Source organism: Myotis nattereri, assembly GCF_964212035.1.
Source record: "Myotis nattereri genome assembly, chromosome: 14".
Lineage (NCBI taxonomy): Eukaryota > Metazoa > Chordata > Mammalia > Chiroptera > Vespertilionidae > Myotis > Myotis nattereri.
In genome coordinates this window covers 42,916,013-42,937,414 of record NC_138089.1, presented here as the reverse complement: position 1 = coordinate 42,937,414, position 21,402 = coordinate 42,916,013, and the positions used below count along the sequence as shown (strand labels likewise).

The following is a 21,402-nucleotide window of genomic DNA, read 5'->3' as shown; positions in this document are numbered from 1 at the left end:
GCCCTTGACTAGAATCGAACCTGGGACCCTTCAGTCTGCAGGCTGACGCTCTATCCACTGAGCCAAACCGGCTAGGGCGTCTACCTTATTTTAATTGGTAGAACTGGAGACAACCTGGGTCCATCAGTAAAATTGATGACTAAGTGGTATATGCAATCCATATTTGTGTGTGTTTAACTTTTTATTTTCCCCTCCCAACATTATGGCTTAGATCTCTTTCCGTACTAGAACATTAGAATTCCCCCACTCTTTGAAATTGCTGATTAGTATTCAATAGAATGGGTATATTATGGATTATCCATTCTATTAATGGACCTGTAGATTGTTGTAATTTTCTATGGTGTATATACATCTATATACATCTCTCCTTGTGCATTCTTTCAAGTTTTTCTCTAAAGTAGATTTTGAGAGGAGGAATTGGTCAAAGGGTATGCACAAATAAAATTTTTGTTAAAGCGGTCTAATTCTCTGCAAATACTTTTCCAATTGGCATGCTCACTAAGAATTTATAAAAAATGTATTTCTACCCTCTCATCAACACTTCATATTTTAGACACCATGGAAGATGCTAAAAATGCATGCTTACTGCTCTCATGGAATTCCTATTGAATGTGATGAAGGGTAGAAGGAAATACAAATAATGCCTTCAAGCTAGTTGAACTTGTAGAAGTAACAGCTTGTGGTGCTCCTTAGTTGAGATAGGTGTTATCCTGTCTCCAGGATGCCTTAGTGAATTCTTCTCAGCCAAAAGTACAGGCTCAGAAACCCAATTTGTGGGCCCTCATAGTGGATTCATTTTTCAGGAATAGATTCTCAAGAACCAAATTCACAGAACCTGAAGTACAAAACCAACTTATTAATACACAGGAAGATTAGAAGTACCAAAGGGTCCAGACATGCTCTTCAGCTGTCACCTTCTGTTCATGGCTACCCCACACAGAAAGCCAAAGTACCCTTTGAATGCCAACTGACCTAGTTTTTAGAAAAAAATACCCACATGGCAGTCTATTTGACATGTAGTCAGTCTCTGTGAAGCCTCTCAATTGGGAAAACCAGTTTATAATCTCGATCAATGAGGACGGAATGAGAAAGAGTGGAGTTATCACAGAAATCACCACCTCCATAATAGGGATATACCTGCCCTTGGTCAGACAGATGTCTCTTGGGCAAAGACATTGTCTCTTTTGACCCAGCTGGCATGTCAGTATTTGCCTGTAGCATTCTCTCTTTTCTGGGCTTTCAAGGATGGTCAATCCTCCACCTGACAGGTACATTATATTCCACTACAATCAAGTATTATTCTCCAGAAGCAATCCATGTTATTTAATTCTAATAATAAAATCAATAATTACAGTCAGTAATGTTTATTTAGGACTTAAGATGTGCCAGGCACAGTTCCAAGTGCTTTAAATACACTGACTCAGTTAATCCTCTTTAAAGTGTCTTTCTCTATCTCTATTTCTGTCCATCATGTGTTAGTTTGATAGCTTATCTATCTGAGAGAGCAAACTCATTTATTTTATTTACATGTTCTTGGAGTGACCCTCGATATAGATGTGACATGTGGAAACACAATTAAAATACAGCAGAAATTCTAGGTAGAAGATGTTCTTTTTCATTATGCCAATAAAGGAAATTCATGAAGGAAGAGTAAGGGCTTTAAAACATGAGTAGAACTTTTATTGGTAGAGATAGGAGAAAATTCCAGGCTTTAAAAAAAATAAATGACAGTTTTCTTGCTTAAAAGGTCAGGTTTCACTTACCTGAGAAGTTTGCTTAAGTGAAAAATCTGATTTATTAATATTGTCTGATAAAAATGATGTATTTTACAAAGAACTTGTTATTGAGGATGGGGTGGGGAGAGAATATGGATATTTTCCTATAAAATTTTTATTGTCTGATTAAACTAAATGGACATAATACAAAATGTCATTGGCCCTGTGAGCCTCTCCGATCTAATTGTTTTTCTCACACACTTGTACAATTTATATCTTAATGAAAATGAGGCCCAAGAGATACTCTTAAATCCAGGAGGGGAAATTGGAATGCAGTGTTCTTGATTGCAGCATTTGTTATTTTCCTGGGAAAAAGCATCAGTGGCCACTTATAAATTGTGAGTCTGACCTACATTGCAGAGCTAGCAAATTTCCTTAGGAACCTGATCAATAACACCATTGAAAGAGGACATTGCTAATAGCTTTTCTTTAGAAAAAGCTAAGGTTGATAGTCAAGAAAACAATTTGTTCAATTTCATTTACTCTTCTGGAGTTTCCATCAGGTAAAATTGATCCCTATTTCATAGTCATGAAAACATTTTATTTAAAATAACAATGTTGATGTTCATTGCATTTTTAATATAAAAAATGATACATAGGGTAATTATGATAACAGCCTACTTGTGTCTGACTCTCCTCTCAACTTCCATTCCAGTACCTTGAAAAAATGCAGAGAGAAGACCCAAATAGTAATAAAGGAGGAAACCAAAGGAAGCTAGCAAGTCAAATTTTGCATGACATTTTTACTATAATTGATGGAGATAAGTTGAGAGTCTTATTATTGGATTGCATACCACCTGCCCACATTTTACATCAGAACTGTATAGTCTCGCCGAAACCGGTTTGGCTCAGTGGATAGAGCGTCGGCCTGCGGACTGAAGGGTCCCGGGTTAGATTCTGGTCAAGGGCTTGTACCTGGGTTGCGGGCACATCCCCAGTGGGGGATGTGCAGGAGGCAGCTGATCGATGTTTCTCTCTCATTGATGTTTCTAACTCTCTATCTCTCTCCCTTCCTCTCTGTAAAAAAAATCAATAAAATATATTAAAAAAAAAGAACTGTATAGTCTCAAAGATGAGAGGAAGAGACAGAAAGTCAACCCTTTATTTATTTATTCATCTTATAAGCTTTTAAACTTATCTCCTTTGTAGTTTTTTTTTTTTTTAATTTATCCTTATTGTGGAAAGTATTACAGATGTCCCCTTTCTAAGGCAGTCGTCCTTGAACTCAGGATTTCTCAACCTTGGCACTATTGATATCTGGGACCAGGTAATTCTTTGTTGTGGGGGTCTGTCCTGTGTATTGAATATTTAGCAGCATCCTGGTCTCTACCCTCTATCAGTGATGGCGAACCTTTTGAGCTCGGCGTGTCATAGGTTCGCCATCACTGCTCTAGATGCAAGTAGCACTCTACCCTTTTCCTTAGTTGTGAACAGCAAAGTATGCTAAATTCCTGGAAGGGCAAAACGAACTTGAGCACCACGGATCTAAATAACTAGAGCAGCCAGAGCCTGGAGCTTCCTCTCTATCTCACCTTCCTTTTGTCACCATGAGATCCTCTCTTTTCACTTATAATGACAGGAAGTCAGAAGGAACAGATTGTAGTGCTCTGAAGTCTGAGGCACTTTGTCGTTAAATTTTTTTTTTTTAAGTTCATTTAGACCCAAATTTGATGGTGTTAGAAGTTAAAGTGATGGTTACCTTATAAGAAGGAGATATTAACAGGGAGGGGACACAAAGAAGACTTCTCCGGTGATAGAAATATTCCATATCATCATCTACATGGTGGTTATACATCTGTTTAAATTCCTTGAGCCCAACTGTTAAGCTGGGGACACTTACTTCAGTTATATCCCAATTAACAACGACAGAAAAGAAAGGCCCAGAAGAAAGAAAACCCAACATGGGGCACAGCCAAAGGAAAAGGGCAAGGGACCTTCTCTTGGAAGATTGGTAGGGAGAATGTACCTGTGAAAATTAAAAGACCTGAACGTTTTATTTTATTTTATTTATTTTTTTAAATCCACTTAATTTTTATTTATTTATTTATTTTTTAAAATATGTTTTATTGATTTTTTACAGAGAGGAAGGGAGAGAGATAGAGAGTTAGAAACATCAATGAGAGAGAAACATCGATCAGCTGCCTAATGCACACCTCCTACTGGGGATGCGCCCGCAACCAAGGTACATGCCCTTGACCAGAATCTAACTTGGGACCTTTCAGTCCGCAGGCCAATGTTCTATCCACTGAGCCAAACTGGCTAGGGCAAGACCTGAACATTTTAGAATGCGCGTGCTGGCATCATAGCGCTCAGTTTGGGAAGGCAAACAGATTCTCCAGTGGCCCTCCATAATCCCTGGGAAGCAAAGGGGAAATTAAAAGCTGAGGCTGTTAATTCAATCTATAGCCATAATCCTGGAGAAATATTAGCAAACTGCAAGGAAAAGGGATTGGCTTTGAAAAGGCAGTAGACGGCTCATCCTAGCTGTGCCAACAGAAACAGACTCACAGGCTCATTAGAAAGCCCAGAAGGGAAAGCTCTGCATCATCCACTCGCCTGCCTCCTTGAATGCAGGCATTGTACTGGCCAGTACTCTCTGCGCCTCTTCTTCTACTACACAGGTACTAATTTTTTAAGGCAGAGAGTTCTCTGCTCCCCATGACCTTAGTGACACACCAATTCTTCTACCTCTAAATCTAGAGCATAATATAGACAATGCTGGGGCGGGAGTAGAGTGCAAGCGGCTAGCAATGGCTCATTGTTTTTGGAGAATACACAAGTGAGGCATTGTATCCAGAGTAGTAACAGTGAGCAGAAAGTATGCACTGAGTCAGGCTCAACACGTGGTCAGCGTAGCAGTGGTAGATCTGACACCTCAAATCATGTTATAGTGTGCACACTACATTTCTTGACAATTCCCCCAGCCCCACTTCTGCCCAGGTTTCCACCTCTATTGCTCTCTCTAGTGTTGGAGCTGCGGCTGCTGTGTAAAGCAGCAGTATGCCCACAGTGGTCAGTGCATCTGCCAGTTCACCAATTCCAGCGGGTCCATATTTTGAATGCGATCATTCTGTCCAGAGTGGCCAATGTGTTTGAAATGGTTAGTGTGTTGGGTGTAATGAATCTGCTAGATCTCCAGTGTGTCCATAGTGGTCAATTTGTCCTTGCCAACAGGGCTGCACTGTTTGTTTGCATTTCTCTGGCACCTTCTCTAGGCCTAGGAGAACTCTACTATGTTTAGGAGGCAAAGTGACCTGAGGACACACATGGCTGGGCCTGGGTATGTGCATGGAGCTTCTATGTGCCACACTGGGGCATGAATTTCCACGGTTCTAGCACTGTTCCCTTGGCTTGCCTGTCAGGCTCTTAAATAGCTACCTCCTCTTGCAACAAAGAAGGAGCCACTCCTGATTTGCCCCATCCTAGCTCTAACGGCTCCCCACCAGATACCCAATCAGACTGCAGGTCGCACCTTGTCCAACCTCCAGCCTGGGAGCCAGGGGACATTTCCCCTGAGCCCTCTCCCAGTCTCCAATCTCACCCAGACTGCCAGGGATTAAGGGGTCCACCCATCAGTAACCTCAGTATACATGTCTTTCATCTCCTGGCTTTGTGTAGTAAGAGCCATTAGTTATCGGCTCACTTGTTTATTAGCATTCAATCAAAAAACATTTATTTAGCATCTACTGTATTCCAGGCATTACTTTATATGTGAGGGCTATAGCAATATGTGAGGCAGGCAAGATCCTTCTTATCTTGGAGCTTATTTTCTAATGCAGAGAATAGACTAAGTGAATAAACAATCAAACAAGTAAACATAGATTAGATAGTGATAAGTGCTAAAACAGAAATAAAACCAGGATATGTGATATTGACTGAGCTGCATGCGGGGAGTAGTAAGAAGGTGTAGTTGTTTGCCCATGTGAATAAGATTGCCAAAGAATAGGAAATGGCCGTCATTTCCGCCTTGTTCCTTCCTAAACAAACCACTTCCCATGTCCATGTGTGTCAGGGAAGGCTGAGTGGCCCAGCTGCAGTGCTTGGCTCTGATTCCTATCACCCAACCATGGTAATACCATCCCCTTGCCAATGATTGGTCTCAGGATCTGGGCCTCAGCCAATCAGGGCGTAGGATTTTCTTGTCAATAGGCATTGGTTCAGAAGTGCGCATAAGTGCAATTGGAGCTCACCTGGTGTGTAGGGGAGTTTTCTGAAAATGTCTGAGAAGTTTTCTGTTTTTAAAGGAAAAGATGGCCTTACTAGACGACAACAAGATAGCAAGCAGGTGCAGTTGTTCTTGGCAGCTGGCCTATGACCATGGAGGAAATATCCCTTAGATTAGAGGAAAGCTGATGCTCCGCAAAGCCAAGTATAGAGAAGGAAATGATCTACTTCTTGAGGCTGTCAGTGAACCCCTAAGCCAGCAGCTCATCTTGAAGGCCTGACCTTCAGCACTCAGCATTCCTGTGCAGGCCACAGCTGCTGTGTGCTTACGCACAGAGCAGGCCAGAGATCCCCCAGGATCATCCCTCAGCCAGTGGAGTGTGGGAGGCGATGGCTAACCACCGCAGCTCTCCTGTCCATTGCCCGAGACAATTCTGAGCATCCTGCATGGCAGAGAAGTCCTCTGCAAGTCGGGAACATTTACACTGAGCTGTGAATGTCATCAAGAAGCCATTTGTGGGAAGAACGTTCACAGCTGAGGCACTCAGTTGGCAGAGACCCTAATGGGGGATTTGTTTTGGCATATTCCAGAGTCAGAAAAAAGCAGGGCACGTATGGCCGGGCCCTGGCTAGCTGACAGCTGGATTTCTAGAATCAGAGAATCTGGCTTATGTCCTCCTCCTCGTCTTGCTCGCAGGTTGGTCTTGAGCAAGTTATTTAACCCCTTTGACTCTTTGTTTCCTCATCTTTAAATGGGCTTGATAATAGCCCTCAAGACAGGGTTGTTATGAGAGTCAAATGAGCTCATGGGTGTGAAATGTTTATCACAGGCCCTGGCCCAGAGTAGTTATTCTCTCATCTGGACTAGGTTTGCTTGCCTAATGTTTGATTTGCCGTGGATTTTATGTCTTTTGGGGGTCATTGTCAGCATGAGCAGAATAAAATCACATCCACTTGAACCGTGGGACGACAGAGTGCCAACCACTGCTGGTACACACTGAGGAACCATGGATAAGCTTGTTTTTTTCATAGGGAGATTACCTGGATCCATTTAGAGCTCTAGCTGCCCCAGAGTTTATCTCCTTGCCAGAAAATCTGGAAGCATGTTTTAAAAGCTTGCAAAATGTTAGATAAGCGCATTATCGGAGCCGAGAACACGTTGCCTCTCCTGTAGCAGCGTTTGCTGCGAACTATCCAAGAGATAATCTGTCAAAATCCACAGATTGTGGCCCACAGTAAACTCTTTGGCTGATTTTTTCACCAAATAAATTCAAAAGCCTACTACAGACGTGTTAGCAAGAAAAACTGGAAGTGCTAACAGGGTTCCAATGGAACACAGGTAATTGGTTACCTGATGGACCCTGACACATGTATGGTGGGCAACTTTGCAAGCCTGACTCTGGACCAGGCTGTCTAACAGATATTAGCACTCCAGGGAAGACCCTGCAGTAGTAGGCAGAGGGCCATCAAAAGTCTACTGCTTCTTTAGGCCATGTTCAGCTTCCATGCAAACTACTGCAAAACTGTGTATGTTAATTTCACAGATAATTATGTGCAGTGATTCAAGAGCTTACCTTGCAAGAGAGAAAAATTCCACCCAGAATGCTTTTAAGCAGTGTGCTCTCATGCATGAGTCCACAGAGAAAGCCATTTGACTTAATAATGTGTATTCACTTCCAACAACAAAGACCAAGACAATTGTTTTAACTCACCTGTCAGTGGTGACATTTCCTTTGGAGCTCCCTGTCAGAGAAGTCTAATAAAATAATAGAAACTGCTAAGTAATATTTATCTAGGGCAGATAATATTTGTCTGACCTCTAGGAAGCTCTTAAAGTAACCAAACCTCTCCACATTTCATCAAAAGCTATTGAGGGACCATTTCTATCTACTATCGTAAACTAATCTATAATAATAAAAGCATAATATTCTAATTAGACCGGACATCATTCCGGACGTCCTTCCTTCCTAACAAAGCCACAGAGGGTGGGGGCCGTGGCAGAGGTGGTGGGTGGGGGCCGGGGCCAAAGCCCTTGCACGAATTCCGTGCATCAGGCCTCTAGTTCACTATAATTATGTGCTATTCAAAATGAAATGTAGAGATAGAAGATTCTATCATCCCTAGCTCTGCCATCTACTCATTCTTTGACCTTATTAATAATAATAGTAACAATGACAGTTAATACTTGAGACCGCTTAGCAGGTCCCAAGCACTTTGCTTAGCGCCTAATTTATGCCCATCTCATTTAATATTTGCAGGAAGCCGTTGGGAGGGAGATGTGTTACCATTACATCCTTTTTAGAGTTGAGAAAGAGAGGCTTTAAAAGGTCAATACGCTTGCTCAAGATCACACCCTTAGCAGATGAGTCAGTTGCATTTTCAACTTGAGCTGCCTGGCCTGGAGGATCATGGATTCTGTGTATGTTCTGCCTCCTCTGGGGCCTAGTTTCCACATCTATATTTGTCTTCCTCTCCTCGGTAACCGGGGAGTCCAGGGCTTGGCCCACACTGAGTTTTCAGACTTGGCGTGGGAGTGAGCAGGGCTGGCTCACAGCTGAGGGCATGGAGCAGAGTGTCCCTGAAACCAGGTGGCAGGCCAGAGGAGGGCAGAGCAGGAAGCAAGGGGACATCTGAAATGCCCACTCCCAGTCTAGTGATGCGAAGTGACGAATCAGCAACAGAGAACCCACAAGACTGAGCAAGTGAGTATGGGAGGCAGACTGGAAACATTGCCAAAGTCTGGGGAGACTTAAGTCACAGAACTTATTTGAGGGTGTGCAGGGCAAAGGGTGCCATCTGTGAAACAGAGGGGATCACCCTATCTCTCTTGCACGGACCTGGGAAGAGTGAGGGACTCACTAGCCTATGTGCAAGCACTTTGCAAACTCTTAAGTGAAAATATTTTTTTAAATATATGTTTTATTGATTTCAGAGAGGAAGGGAGAGGGAAAGAGAGATAGAAACATCAACGATGAGAGAGAATCATTGATTAGCTGCCTCCTGCACGCCCCACATTGGCCCTGACCGGGAATACAACTGTGACCTCCTGGTCCCTAGGTCGATGCTCAGCCACTGAGCCATGCCGGCTGGGCTAACGTGAGAATTTTTATTGCAAAGTGTGGTCTGTGTTTGTGTAGGCAAGATAACGTGACTCTGTGAACGAGAGCAGTCTGAGCTATGGATTTCTGCCCTAGGACACCTCAGTTGAATTTAGGACTAGGAAGAAAGAAGGAAGATTGTTTTGGCAAAGGAAGAGAGGAGATAACTTTCCAGCTTTGTCTTGTCTTCTGAGGGGGCAATATTCAAGTTCACCAAGAAGAGAACCAAAACCATTGCAAAATAATGCTCTGAGCTTAAGGTTTCTCGGTCATGCTACGTGGTATGTTGACAGATTGGATACAGGATTTAACACAGGTGGTGGGTTTTGTTTTGTAGCTGCACGTCAGCATCAGTTAGTGGCAAAGGGAGCCTCCAGGGTCTGTGAGTGCTGTCACTCCCCGGAGCGGAAGGGCACATGACAAGGGAGCTGCACTCAGGTGCAGTCAAGGACAGACCTGGGGAGAATTTAACACCTCTGACCTGTGGAACAGTGGCTGGAGATGCACAGGGTGGGTCATGGGGTCACGCAGAACCACTGTTGGGTTTCATTTCCACTCTGGCAGCCCAGGGAGCTGGAGTGAGCAGCACCGGGCGGCAGCTGGTTTCACACAGCAGCCACAGGGAATGCATCCAGCCGGGTGGTAAGGCTTGTGCCCTGATTTGGCGGGCAGCAGGACCAAGACGGGGGTGGGCAGAGGCACAGCTGTTACCTGGCATCAGGCCTGACAAACAAGCCAGAAGCAGAAAGCTGGAGGCTTTGCAGCTTCACCAATGCTGGGAAGAAGCTGTGTAGACATTGCTCTGCTGGGGGTGACCTTGGCCCCACTGCATACCATTGACTTCAGGCCGAACAGTAACAGACGTTGACATCAACCAGCTCTCTGTGGTGTAATCTGACAGGAGGATTCCAGGGAAATCAGGAGAAACAGGTGAACCCAGCCTTGGTTTATGGAGGAGACATTAAGCAAGAGAAAGCTGCGTCTTCCTCTAGGACATGGTTCTCAACCTGTGGGTCGCGATCCCTTTGGGGGGTCTAACGACCCTTTCACAGGGGTCGCCTAAGACCATCGGAAAACTCATATATAATTACATATTGTTTTTGTGATTAATCACTATGCTTTAATTATGTTCAATTTGTAACAATGAAAATACATCCTGCATATCAGATATTTACATTACGATTCATAACAGTAGCAAAATTACAGTTATGAAGTAGCAACGAAAATAATTTTATGGTTGGGGGTCACCACAACATGAGGAACTGTATTAAAAGGTGGTGGCATTATAAAGGTTGAGAACCACTGCTCTAGGATGAATGAGTAGGGAAAAACCAGAAGAACTAATGGAAAGAAAAGGGAGAACATACTCTTTAGGATGTAGGAAAAAAAAAAGAAAAAGTTAAAAATGATGACAAATGGAGAGCTTTGGAGCAGAGTATAGTGATTCAACACAGACAACTGTGTTTAGAAACAAAGGTTTCTAAAATGCAGACCAGAGCAAAAGGAAGAAAATTACATTCAAATGTGTAACAGAAGGAAACTAGCCTGAGCTATGGGAGACTTGACTATGTGTGTACTAGTAGAAATGGCTAATGCAGCATCTACATTAATGAAAGATATCCAGACACATCCTGGTAATATTTAAAATTTCAAATACTGCCATAGCATCAAGGGAGAATATCAGGTAGCTTATAAGGAAGGGGGGGGGCATATTTCCTTCTGATATACTCTCTATAAGATAAAAGGTTAGAAGAGCATAGATGATAGGAATAGATGGGGCAAAGATTTGGCACATGAATTTTATTCCAGCAATATATATTAAAATCTATATTTTATTCCCATATATATTCTATTTCTGAAAAGATAAGCCAAGCAGCTGCCAAAGAAAATTCCCTGAAAAAACAAAACAAAAAAAACTCAAAAGTGAACTCTGGATGACCTAAGGACACAGAATTCCATGATGAAGAAACTCATTGTACAGAAAAAAATTGCACTAAGCCCAATATATACATAAATTAAATTTGAAGAATTGTAAATTCTTTAGGTTCCAAACCAAAGGAAAATGTCAGAATCAAAATTCAAAAGGAACACACCGAATAATAAATTTTGCAGAGTAGTTATGCATGTTTGTACTTGACACATAGTAATCACACTTTATAAACATTTGCTTAATGAGTATAGGACCCCTACCATGTATGTAATAAGCTGGGGAACAGGGGATGGCCCATACCTAGAGAAAGCTGAGTCATTTCTTCCTTCTGCTGGGTAAAGCTGGGCAAATAGGAGAACTTTCTGTTCCCTTTATGACTATGAGACAACCTTTTTTTTTGTTATTTCAAAGTGAAAGTTAAATTCATTATTTTTATGTAATTATTATAATTATAATCTGAAAGGGGTTTGGTCAGATTTTCTGAACAAATAATTGAGGTCATGAATGTGATGGGCACTCTGAAAATAGACAAGTGCCTTTGACCATGTAACAAAAAATATCCCCATGCCCATGGGTCTATAGGGATAACACTAGTATGTCTTTCCTGGTTCCTAACTGTCAGTCATGAACTCTCTCTCAATAATACCACATTTCCTCCCACCTCCATATTAGTGTGACTCACACTACCTTAATTTTTCATTTTATTCTCCTGGATTTATATGATTCATTAAGTTAGGTGGGGTTTTTTGTTGTTGTTGTTTTTTTAAATTTACTTATTGAGAATTGATTACAAGCTGATTCATAACCATGATTCTTTTAAGATGACTACTTAACAATGAACCAAAATGTTGGCTGTTTCCCCCATAGAAACCATCTGCTTTGAGATTGGGGGGACTTTGTTGAACAATACACAGTGGATTTGTGCTCTGAACAATACCAAAAGTAGCAAGGGCACTTTGCATAGTTTGTCCCAGAAGGTCTTAAATGAGTGAGATCTGTTATGGATTAGGGGTTAAGACCTAAAATGGCCCAGTACATTCAAGATAGAGAGGTTTATTCTGGATTTGACTGATTCCAGAATAAACTTATCACAAATTCCAGTGACTGTAGAATTTTTACCCTTGGCCTTATCATTATTCATACATGTTAGATCATCTTTTTGATAATGAGGTTGTTCCCTAATTTGGGGTTGTGTCTAGAGAAAGTCCATATCTTTGTTCTGGGAAATACGTTTCAGGAAGTATTAAGGATGCAAGATTTATCTCCCTCTTGAATTTGACCTTGGCTCAGAATAAAAGTGACAGTGGGTTGGGGATTTCCTGGGAATCTGTTTGCCCTGTTCTGAATGTGTCAAGGACATACAGCCCTGTTCTTTGTCCTCTATTGTGTATTGTATCCAGAGAACATTTAATTCTCTGTTTGAAGAAGGCTAAGTGTAGATTGTCTAGTATGTGACTTATTAGGGGTGAATATTAGACAACTTTTCTTGAAGATAAACATATGCTAGGAAATGCAAACTCATTTTAATACTAGTATTGATACCATTGTGAGTAGCTAGTTACTAATAATAGGAATGGAGCGAAGGAGGAAGTCAGACATCACAGGCTTGCCACCTTGGGCAGCTTCACCAGGAAGCTCCAACTTTGCACTCCCCAGGGAACCACCAGCCTATTCCCCACAAAACACTGGGGGGAAGAGTCCAATAAAGGGAAAAGAGATGCATGCCCAGTAAAGTTGGGGTGACTGACATAGCAAAGGTACTTGTCTGTCAGTCACACCTGGGAATAAAGATCATTGGCCAGAATGGGCATGGCCACTGCGAGCGAAAATTTGGGAAAACATAATCTCCTAAACAAAGGAATTGTCTTTCTTGTTGCTCTCTTGGTGCGCTTGGCTCGTGACTCTTGTGGCTCATGGCTTTTCTTGCTTTTGCTTGTATGGCCCACAGCCACGTGGACCCCACACACAATAGACTCATGGGCAACAGCTAGCCCGATGCTGTACTGGGCCCAGCTCCAATATGGAATGGACACTCTGGACACTGATTCTGATTTTGCTCTGCCCAAACCCCAGATATACTTCTTCGATGACTGGACAGAGGGAAATGGAACTTTGGAAACTCAGGGATGTAATTCATAGACATAAAATCACTCATTTTTCTGTGTGAGTCTCAGAAAATTCTTTTTCTTGGAATGTTGCAGGAATTCACTCCCAGCTGCAGCCAGGGGAGATGAGGCCCTCTCCCGTCTGTTAACAGTATAACATCAGTAGAACTACAAACTGGCTGAAAAAAAAATATACATAGTTTCAAAGCCAAATAAAAATATTTTATATTATCCATTTCTTTATATATAATGCACATATAATATGTTAATATATTACATATTCTTTTTTATGTTTTTCTGAATAATTTTTGACTTTATATATTACTATTACTTAATAGATAAAATGCATACAAAGGCATGCAGAATAATCCTCTAAAATATTTTAAATGAAGAGTTTATATTTGCTAGCAGCTGTGTAATTTCCGCAATTACCTGATTTTTATATTTTTAATGCTACTATTATTCAAGAGTTTGCAGAACATTCTTATCAACATATATGTACATGTACTATATGTAGAGATATAGTGTATATACATATAAACTATATATCTTTGAAATATCCTGGTATGATTCCATTACATTAGTATTCAAAGGACTTAATTTATCATGTATTTCCAGTCCTACTGTCAGTAAAGACTTCATGCAATTGTAGGGCTGCTAAAAGGAAGAACATTAGTTTAGGCCAGTGGTTTTCAAATTCATTTATTCATTTGTTTGTTTATTTGTTCATTCACTCAGTAGAAAGGAGAAGATATATTTAATATATATTACAATTTATATAATAAGTATATTAAGGCATGGCTGGCGTGCTCAATGGTTAAAGCATTTGCCCATGCACCAAAAGGTCAGAGGCTCAATTCCTCGTCTAGGGCTGTACCTGGATGGCAGGTTCGACCCCCAACAAGTGTGGAAGGCAACCAATCAATGTTTTTCTCTCTCTCTTTCTCTCCCTCTTTCTCTCTCTCCCTTCCTCTGTCCCTCCCAGAATACTCTCTAAAAAAAATTAATGGCAAAAATATCCCTGGGAGAGGATTAACAAAAATAAATAAATTAAATTAAAAAATTATATACATATATACAGAGACAAACATCCATATATGTACACACACACACACACACACACACACACACACACAGAGTCTTCTGAAAGCTTAAATCTTCCAGCTCACTTGTGGTGCTTCTGATCTACATGAGGGTGCTTGGTGGTGGGTGGGCATGTAGGGGATAGGAGATTTATATTAAAAGGGGAAGGGAGAGAAGATTCAATGCAGGGAGGTGAGGTGAGTGTGGGAAGAGTGCTTGAGGGAGTAGTTTTTGTGTGGAGGAGGGACTTAGGGAGAGATGAGAAAGCCTTGCCATGGTTTCCTGGGTACAGGAGACACTGAGTTTGAAGAAAGGATTTTAGAAAGTGTTGCTGGAGTCTGTGTTGGATATTCTTGACATTCTTGCAGATATACCATCAGGGTTGGAATTTCTCTTTACTTTTGGCCAGTGGGTGGTGCTTCCTGGAATGAGAGCGTGGACATAGACTGAATGTGTGTTAGGTGCGGACGATATAACGGTGGGCACAAAACACACGCCCTTTGCTTTCAAGAAACGTACACACTAGTAGAGTAGATGGCATGAGTCAAATAACCACCAAAGTATCATCCATTCATTCATTGTTTTTTTCTTTTTTAGCACCTACGATATGTCAGGCACTTCTTAGGTTCTTGGGATTCTGATTCATCAGTAAAACAAACACATAATATTCCTGCCTGTGGTGGCTTTATTATGTCCAATCTAAGCTAGGACTGCATTCCTGAGGATTTCCTTCTCTAAAAGGTTCTGGCTCAGGGATGGCCACAAGAAAAATGTGCAAAAACCTGGAAGGTAGAGCAAAGCTGCAGCCATTAGTCTCTGAAGGCCAGCGTGGGCCCCTGGCTATGCTGTAGCTCACGCACATTCGAGCTGATCCGTTGGATCACCTTCTGCATGTGCTGAAGGTGACCTTAGAGTCCTGCAGAATCTCCTTTTCCCACCTCTCCAGGGCCTAGGCCCAGCATAGTGCGCCTCCAGGGCAAAGCGCCAGCTCCTCCTGTGGATTCCGGATTCCATGCAGCACTGAGGTGGGAGTCACCTGCAGTTATCTGTCCTTGTGAGCTCCACTTCGTCCCTGCTCCGTGCCCAGCACAGCCAGGTTTCCTTCCTGACTGTCAGAGTGGTTGACTCATGGCAACTTCAGACACAATGCCAGGAGCAGAGGCAACAGCCTGCATGGTCGCCCCACCTGCTCCGACAACAGTGTGATGACTCCTTCTGGGATGAATCCCCGTTTCCTGCCTCTCAGTCATTCTGCTGCTCTGATTGAACCCCGATGGCTGCTCTGCCCTTGTGCAGTTTACGTTCTAGATGGACAGTAAACAGCTTAATAAAGAAGTGAATTGTAAAGTGTGTTTAAGAGTAAAAGATGATGGAAAGAATATTAGAGAAGAAAATCAGAGAAGGAAGAAGTAAGAGGAATCTAGGGTGCCATGGCGGGTGGTGAGGAGGCAGGTGCTCTATTAAATAGGGCAGTCATGAGGGGCCTTATTGGGAAAGTAGGGTTTGAACAAAGACTTGAAGGAGGTGAGGAGCTAGTCAAAGGAAAAGCTTCAAGGGTGGAGGGAACATAGAACACGCCCCATCCCCCTCAAGGCAGGAGAATGCCTGGAGTGTCCCAAGAGGTCCACGAAACCAGTGTGACAGGAGAGGAGAGGAGAGGAGTGAGCATGGGGGAGGGCAGGAGGAGATGGGCCTGGAACTGTAACAGAGGTTGGCAAACACTGGCCTGTGGGCCAAATCCAGCCCCTCTGCCTGTTTCTGTACATCAAGTCTTATTGGCACTCAGCCCTACTTGTTCATTTACATTTCGTCTAAGGCTGCTCTTGGGCTACCGCAGCAGTGTTGAATACTTGTGACAGAGACCATATGGCCTTCACAGCCTGAAATATTTACTGAAAAAGTTTGCTGACCTCTGCGGTTTTGGTTTTTACTCTGAATAAAGTGGGAACCACATGAGGGTTTTGAGCAGAGGAGGACCAGGCTCCGATTTATCTTATAGAAGAATTATTCCTGCTGCTGTGCTGAGAGCAGATTGCAGGGATCAAGGGTAGAAGCAGGATGACACAGCAGGAAGCTATTGCAACCATCCAAGCAGGCAGTGATGGTGGCCTGGACCAGAGGGGCAGCAGGGGACGTGGTGAGAGGTGGGTGGATTCTGATTCTCTTTTGAAGGCTGAGCCAAACTGACAGACTGGATTTGGGGTGTGGGAAAATGAAGGAGTCAACAATTGTATAATTATAACCATCTCAAATGCTGGTATAAAAGGATTCCTCAGAGGTGCCTCAGGGACCAGTGGTGATGGGAGCAATGCCAATCTTCCCACCCAATTGGAGCTTTTCTGCTTTGAATATTGTATGTATTGGACTTCATACTAATTCAGTTGTTCTCAGCCTTGCCTGCCCATTAGAATCGTCTGGGGAGCGATTGTATTGATGCCTCCCCCCCAAATTCTTATTTAATTGGTTTGGGTTTTGACCTGAGCATTAGGATTCATAAAAGCTCCCCAGATGAGGCTCCCGTCAGCCAAAGTTGAGAAACACTGCTCTCATATTTTCTTTGAACAGACTTCCTATGCCTTTTGAATGATGGCAAAGGGCTGGTTCGAGATCTAGAAATGTGTGGTAGAATTGTCTTTTTAATTTTTATCTTCCCAGCACTCAGCACCTTCATAATGCATCCTTCATTTCCTTTGAAGGAATTTCTTCTCCCCTTTGTTCACAGCTTTGGTAGTAGTGGTGCCCATCCCTTCACCATGAAGGTGAACTTCCTGGATCTCTTCTCTCCCTTCCCCGGGTGCAGTCAAATGGCAGCCATGTGACTTCAGCTATTCCTTGGACACACGGATATCTGAGATGGTTGCAGGTGTGACTTGTTGCAGCAATGGCCAAAATGGACAGCATGTTCCTGTCCAGGATTTTCCACCATGAAGTAATTGCTGAGTCCTGCTCTCGGCTTTTTAGCCCTCAAAGCTCCCTTGGTTATTTCAATTCATTCAGGCAGCTTTATCTTATAACCAAGAGCCCTACTGATACAGAATGCCTGGGTGGCATTCTTTGCTCTATTTGTATCATGACATTATTCTAGTTTATTTCTTTGGCAACTATGCACTGTGATTTCATTGTTGAAATAGAGCAAACAACAAGAATAACAATCTATTGAACTACACTTATTCAGTAGGGAACAGACAGATAAGAGTTGTTGCCAGATTGTTTGGAGGTTATAACAATGATTTATAAGATTAGCATAGCTATCAATAATAACAACAATTTATTAATCATCTACTTCTCGGAAGTACAAAATTTGATTTGACATTTTTGCAGAATACTGTTGAAAATGCAGTATATGTAAAATCTTCAGTGGTGACCTAACAAGACCTCAGTCTTGGAGCATGTGCTGGATAGCCAATAGAAGAGGAATTTGTGTCATGTTGGGTCCTAATGGAAGCAGACACCAAGGCAGAATTAGAAATGCAGGATAGCCCAGCCGGTGTGGCTCAGTGGTTGAGTGTTAACTCATGCACCAAGAGGTCACTGGTTCGATTCCCGGTCAGGGCACATGCCTGGGTTGTGGGCTTGATCTTAGCTGAGGGTCATGCAGGTGGCAGTCTGTCAATGTTCTCTCTCATTGATGTTTCTATCTCTCTCTATTTCCCTTCCTCTCTCTGAAAAATCAATAAAAACATATTTAAAAAAACAAGTGAAAGATATTTAGTGTTAGGAAAAATTTGTGAAAGTAAAGGGGAGAGGTCACAGAAGCAGTTAGAGAGACACTTCAGACCACGCTGCAGGTCTGACACTTTAGTTAAAGATTAGTGAGGAAGGAGGATCCATAGGAAGACACTCAGGTTGCAACGCAGCTCTGAGGAAGTCTAGACCAGGCTGATGGGGAGCATCAGACCAAGGATCACTAGTTAGTGGAGTCTTGTGTTGGCTTAGAACCCCTGGCTAAAGTAATCCTGTGGACTTCAGTCCTTGGCTGGGAGCAACCTGGGAAGAGAGTGGCCTTGGTGTGAAGGCTGGAACAGATTTCAAAGAGGCAGCTGCTGAAGGTGGTCAGCTAACCACTTTCCTTGCAACAAGTTCTCTCTTGAAAGATTTGAGTAGTATATTTCCCTAGAGGTCACAGAAGGACATAGGAGACAAGGAGGCAGGATTTGGCCTTTCAAAAATCAAGGTGAACCTCCTCAACCTTCCCTGACCATTATTCAAGACCACAGAGAGCATGAGAAGTGAATATGTGAGGGGAGGGGATATTTTGATGTTTTTTTGTGTGTGCTTTAGCAGGAAATCTTTTGATGTGTTATTTAAGGTGGGTGAGTCATTATAAATAATTAAGGTATTTCCCTTCCCCTACGGAGAAGGTGGGCTGCTGAGGAGAACAGGCATTCTGTTCCAACAATTGGGCCCTTCCAAAAAATAGATTTTGGGATATTCAGATCCCCTCCCTTCTTGCCTGCTCAAGCTATGCTCTTTTTGTTTTCTCCTCTCTCATGCACCATCCATTGTTCTTTCCCTACTAAATCATTCCTGTTGGTATATAAACATGTGTGTTATTTTTTAATTCTCCTTGTACTTAATTCCTTACCAACCACTCTCCTATTATTCTGCACCCATTCAAAGCCAAGCAAACTAGCTTTCTCCTGTTCCTTTATACCCATTCATTCTTCAGTTTATCTGACTTCCCTCTCACTGCTCCTTAGAAACTGCATTTGTCAAGGACAGCAGTGACTTCCGTGGAGCAAACTCAATGGCCTATTCTCTGTTATTGCCTCGTGTGACCTCCGTGGCACCCAACACTGAGGACACACTTTTTGAAACACCTTTCTTGGTTTTCCACTCTCCTGGTTTTTTCTCTGTCTTGCTACTCTTCAATGTCATTAGCTGACTCCCCCTCCTCACCCAAATCTAAACTTTCAACTTTCCCTGGTTTTGGTCTGAACTGAGTACCCTTTGTTTCCTCCCCCCACCCCTCTCTCCTCCATTGTTTCTTGGTCAGGGTGCTATGGCCATTTTGGACAAGGCAGTTCTTTACTGTGGGGGATGTTCTTTGCATTGAAGTACTTTTAAATCCCAGGTACTAGGCTCCAGGAACTTAAATCTCACCTCACCTTCAGGTTTTTCCTAAGTTCCCTGGCAGGTGACCCTGAAAAGAGGAGTTTGTGCAAAGGTGTTATTAAGAAAGAGCTCCCAGGAGAAATGAAAAGAGTCTGGGGCAGTAGGGCAGGCACAGAGAGGCACAATACAGTGATGTTTCAGGCCAACTTGCAGCCTCAGACCGACCCCCCAGAGAAGCTCGGGGCATAAATTGCATCTCAAGGTTTGAGACAAGGGAGCTAGGTGTTTGTATTCTTAGTTCCATTAATCATGGGTAAGAACTGCTGTGTGTGTGTGTGTGTGTGTGTGTGTGCACGCTTGCGCATTTGTGTACCAGGGTGTTGGGTGTGAGTGGGTCAGATATGAATTCCTGAATATTTTCAACTCTCTGTGTTTGCAGCCAAAGCAGTCCAATAGCTCAAAAGAAATCACTGAAAATGTTGCACCTGCAGGCCCTTAGATGCTCAGAACTGGTAAGGAGAATTCCAAGGGACACGAATGGAGTGCAAACAGCATCTGTTACAATGGTCAGTAATGGGAACTTGTGTAGAACAGGATGTGGAGGTTGTGTGTAAGGAAGAGGAGAAAGAAGGGTGGGTGTAACTGCTCAGACCTCTGATTCCCAGTCCTGAGAGAAATCTCTTTCAGGTCTGTTTTCTGGGAAGTCCTCAGGTGAATGGCTGCGAGAGGGCTTTATAAGAGTTACAATGTGAGTTCATGGGGGTTGTACTGGCACAACCTGCTTCAATTGTACTGCAGCAATTCCTGCTTCTTCCTCTGGGTCCAGGAATCCATTTCTAGGATGAGCTGTCCAGTTTGCTTGTACTCATAGACCTGCCCTCCAAATGCCCTTCACTGCACATGTCTTGTCTCTGCCCAGCACTGCTGTAGGCCTCCTCTGAACATAACAAGATCCCTTGTGGAGGGGAGTGTGGGTGATCCCCACTATCAGCAATGAATAGAAATGTCTGTTTTGCTGTGTCTTTCAAATTAAGGTTTTATAATTAACAAATCACTAATTGGATCATTTAAAAGTTAGGGAACTGTTTAATAAATGATTATACTTGTAAGTTTTAAAAGAGCATTTCATACAGAGTACATGTAAGTACACTACAATCTGGGAATAGAGGAAACTGGATGCTTTATTACATAGAAATAATGAAAAGTAGAGTGAGAAGAATATTATTCACTTCTAATACCTACAGACAACTGATTTAAACATTTTGATTTCTTTAAAATGTTTTTCCATTTATATATTTTTTCATATAATGCTCTTCCAATCTAATGTTATAATAAAAGCCCTTGCATATGCCATTGAATATTCTTGGAAAACATTATTTGAAATTGTTGCATAATATGCACATATCTTACTTTGCTCAACACTTTTCCAATGATTGAATCTTGAAGGTTTTAGTGATTTTTTAAAAAATATCACTGCAATGAATAAAATTATAAAGCGTATGTGTGTTTATGTGTGTGCGTGTGTCTATGTGTGCGTGTTTTTTGGATAACTCTCCAAAATACCTTAGAGTGTGTTGTGACTTTCAAGTCCTGTTTAAAATTTCTTTGAATACTCCTTTCTTCATGCAATGGTCCTTAATTCCCCTCCTCTTGAGTCTGAGATGAACTTCGTGACCTACTTCTAATGAAAAAAGTATGGCAGATGTGATGGTTGTGACTTTGGAGACCACGTCATGAAAGAGTTGCGACTTGCTCTTTGCTTTCTCTTTCTCTTGGAACACCTGCTCTGGGGAAGCTAGCTGACATTTGTGAGGATGGTCAAACAGCCCTATGGAGAGGTCCAGGTGGCGATCTCTGCTAACAGCCTTCTCCAGAGCCTCCATCCAATGCCCAGAGAAGTGAACCATTTTGGAAGCAAATCTTATAACCCAGACAAGTCTTTAATAAAGTTTAGATGAATGCAGCCTGAGCCAACATGTTGACTACAACCTCAGGAGAGACCCCAAACTACTGCTACCCAGCTAAGCTGCTCCTGCATTCCTAACCCACAAACATTGCGAGATAAAATTGTCTGCTGTTTTGGGGTCATTTTTAATGCAACAGTAGATAACTAATAATATGGCTCTTGATATGTTCAAATTGCTTTTTCAAAAGGTTATATAAATTCACTCATCAAAAATAGATAAGAATGG

The 21,402-nt window shown here is 42.3% G+C and overlaps 1 pseudogene across 1 annotated transcript in view; it reads right to left on the bottom strand.

Moving 5' to 3' along the window:
* LOC308529445 (ferritin light chain-like) overlaps window positions 1–21,117 on the bottom strand; it is a 142,759-nt pseudogene extending 121,642 nt beyond the window's left edge. Inside the window, exon 1 of the transcript in view lies at window positions 20,890–21,117. The product of the transcript in view is annotated as a ferritin light chain-like (transcript). The remainder of the gene's footprint in view (window positions 1–20,889) is intronic.
* Between the last annotated feature and the right edge of the window lie 285 nt (window positions 21,118–21,402).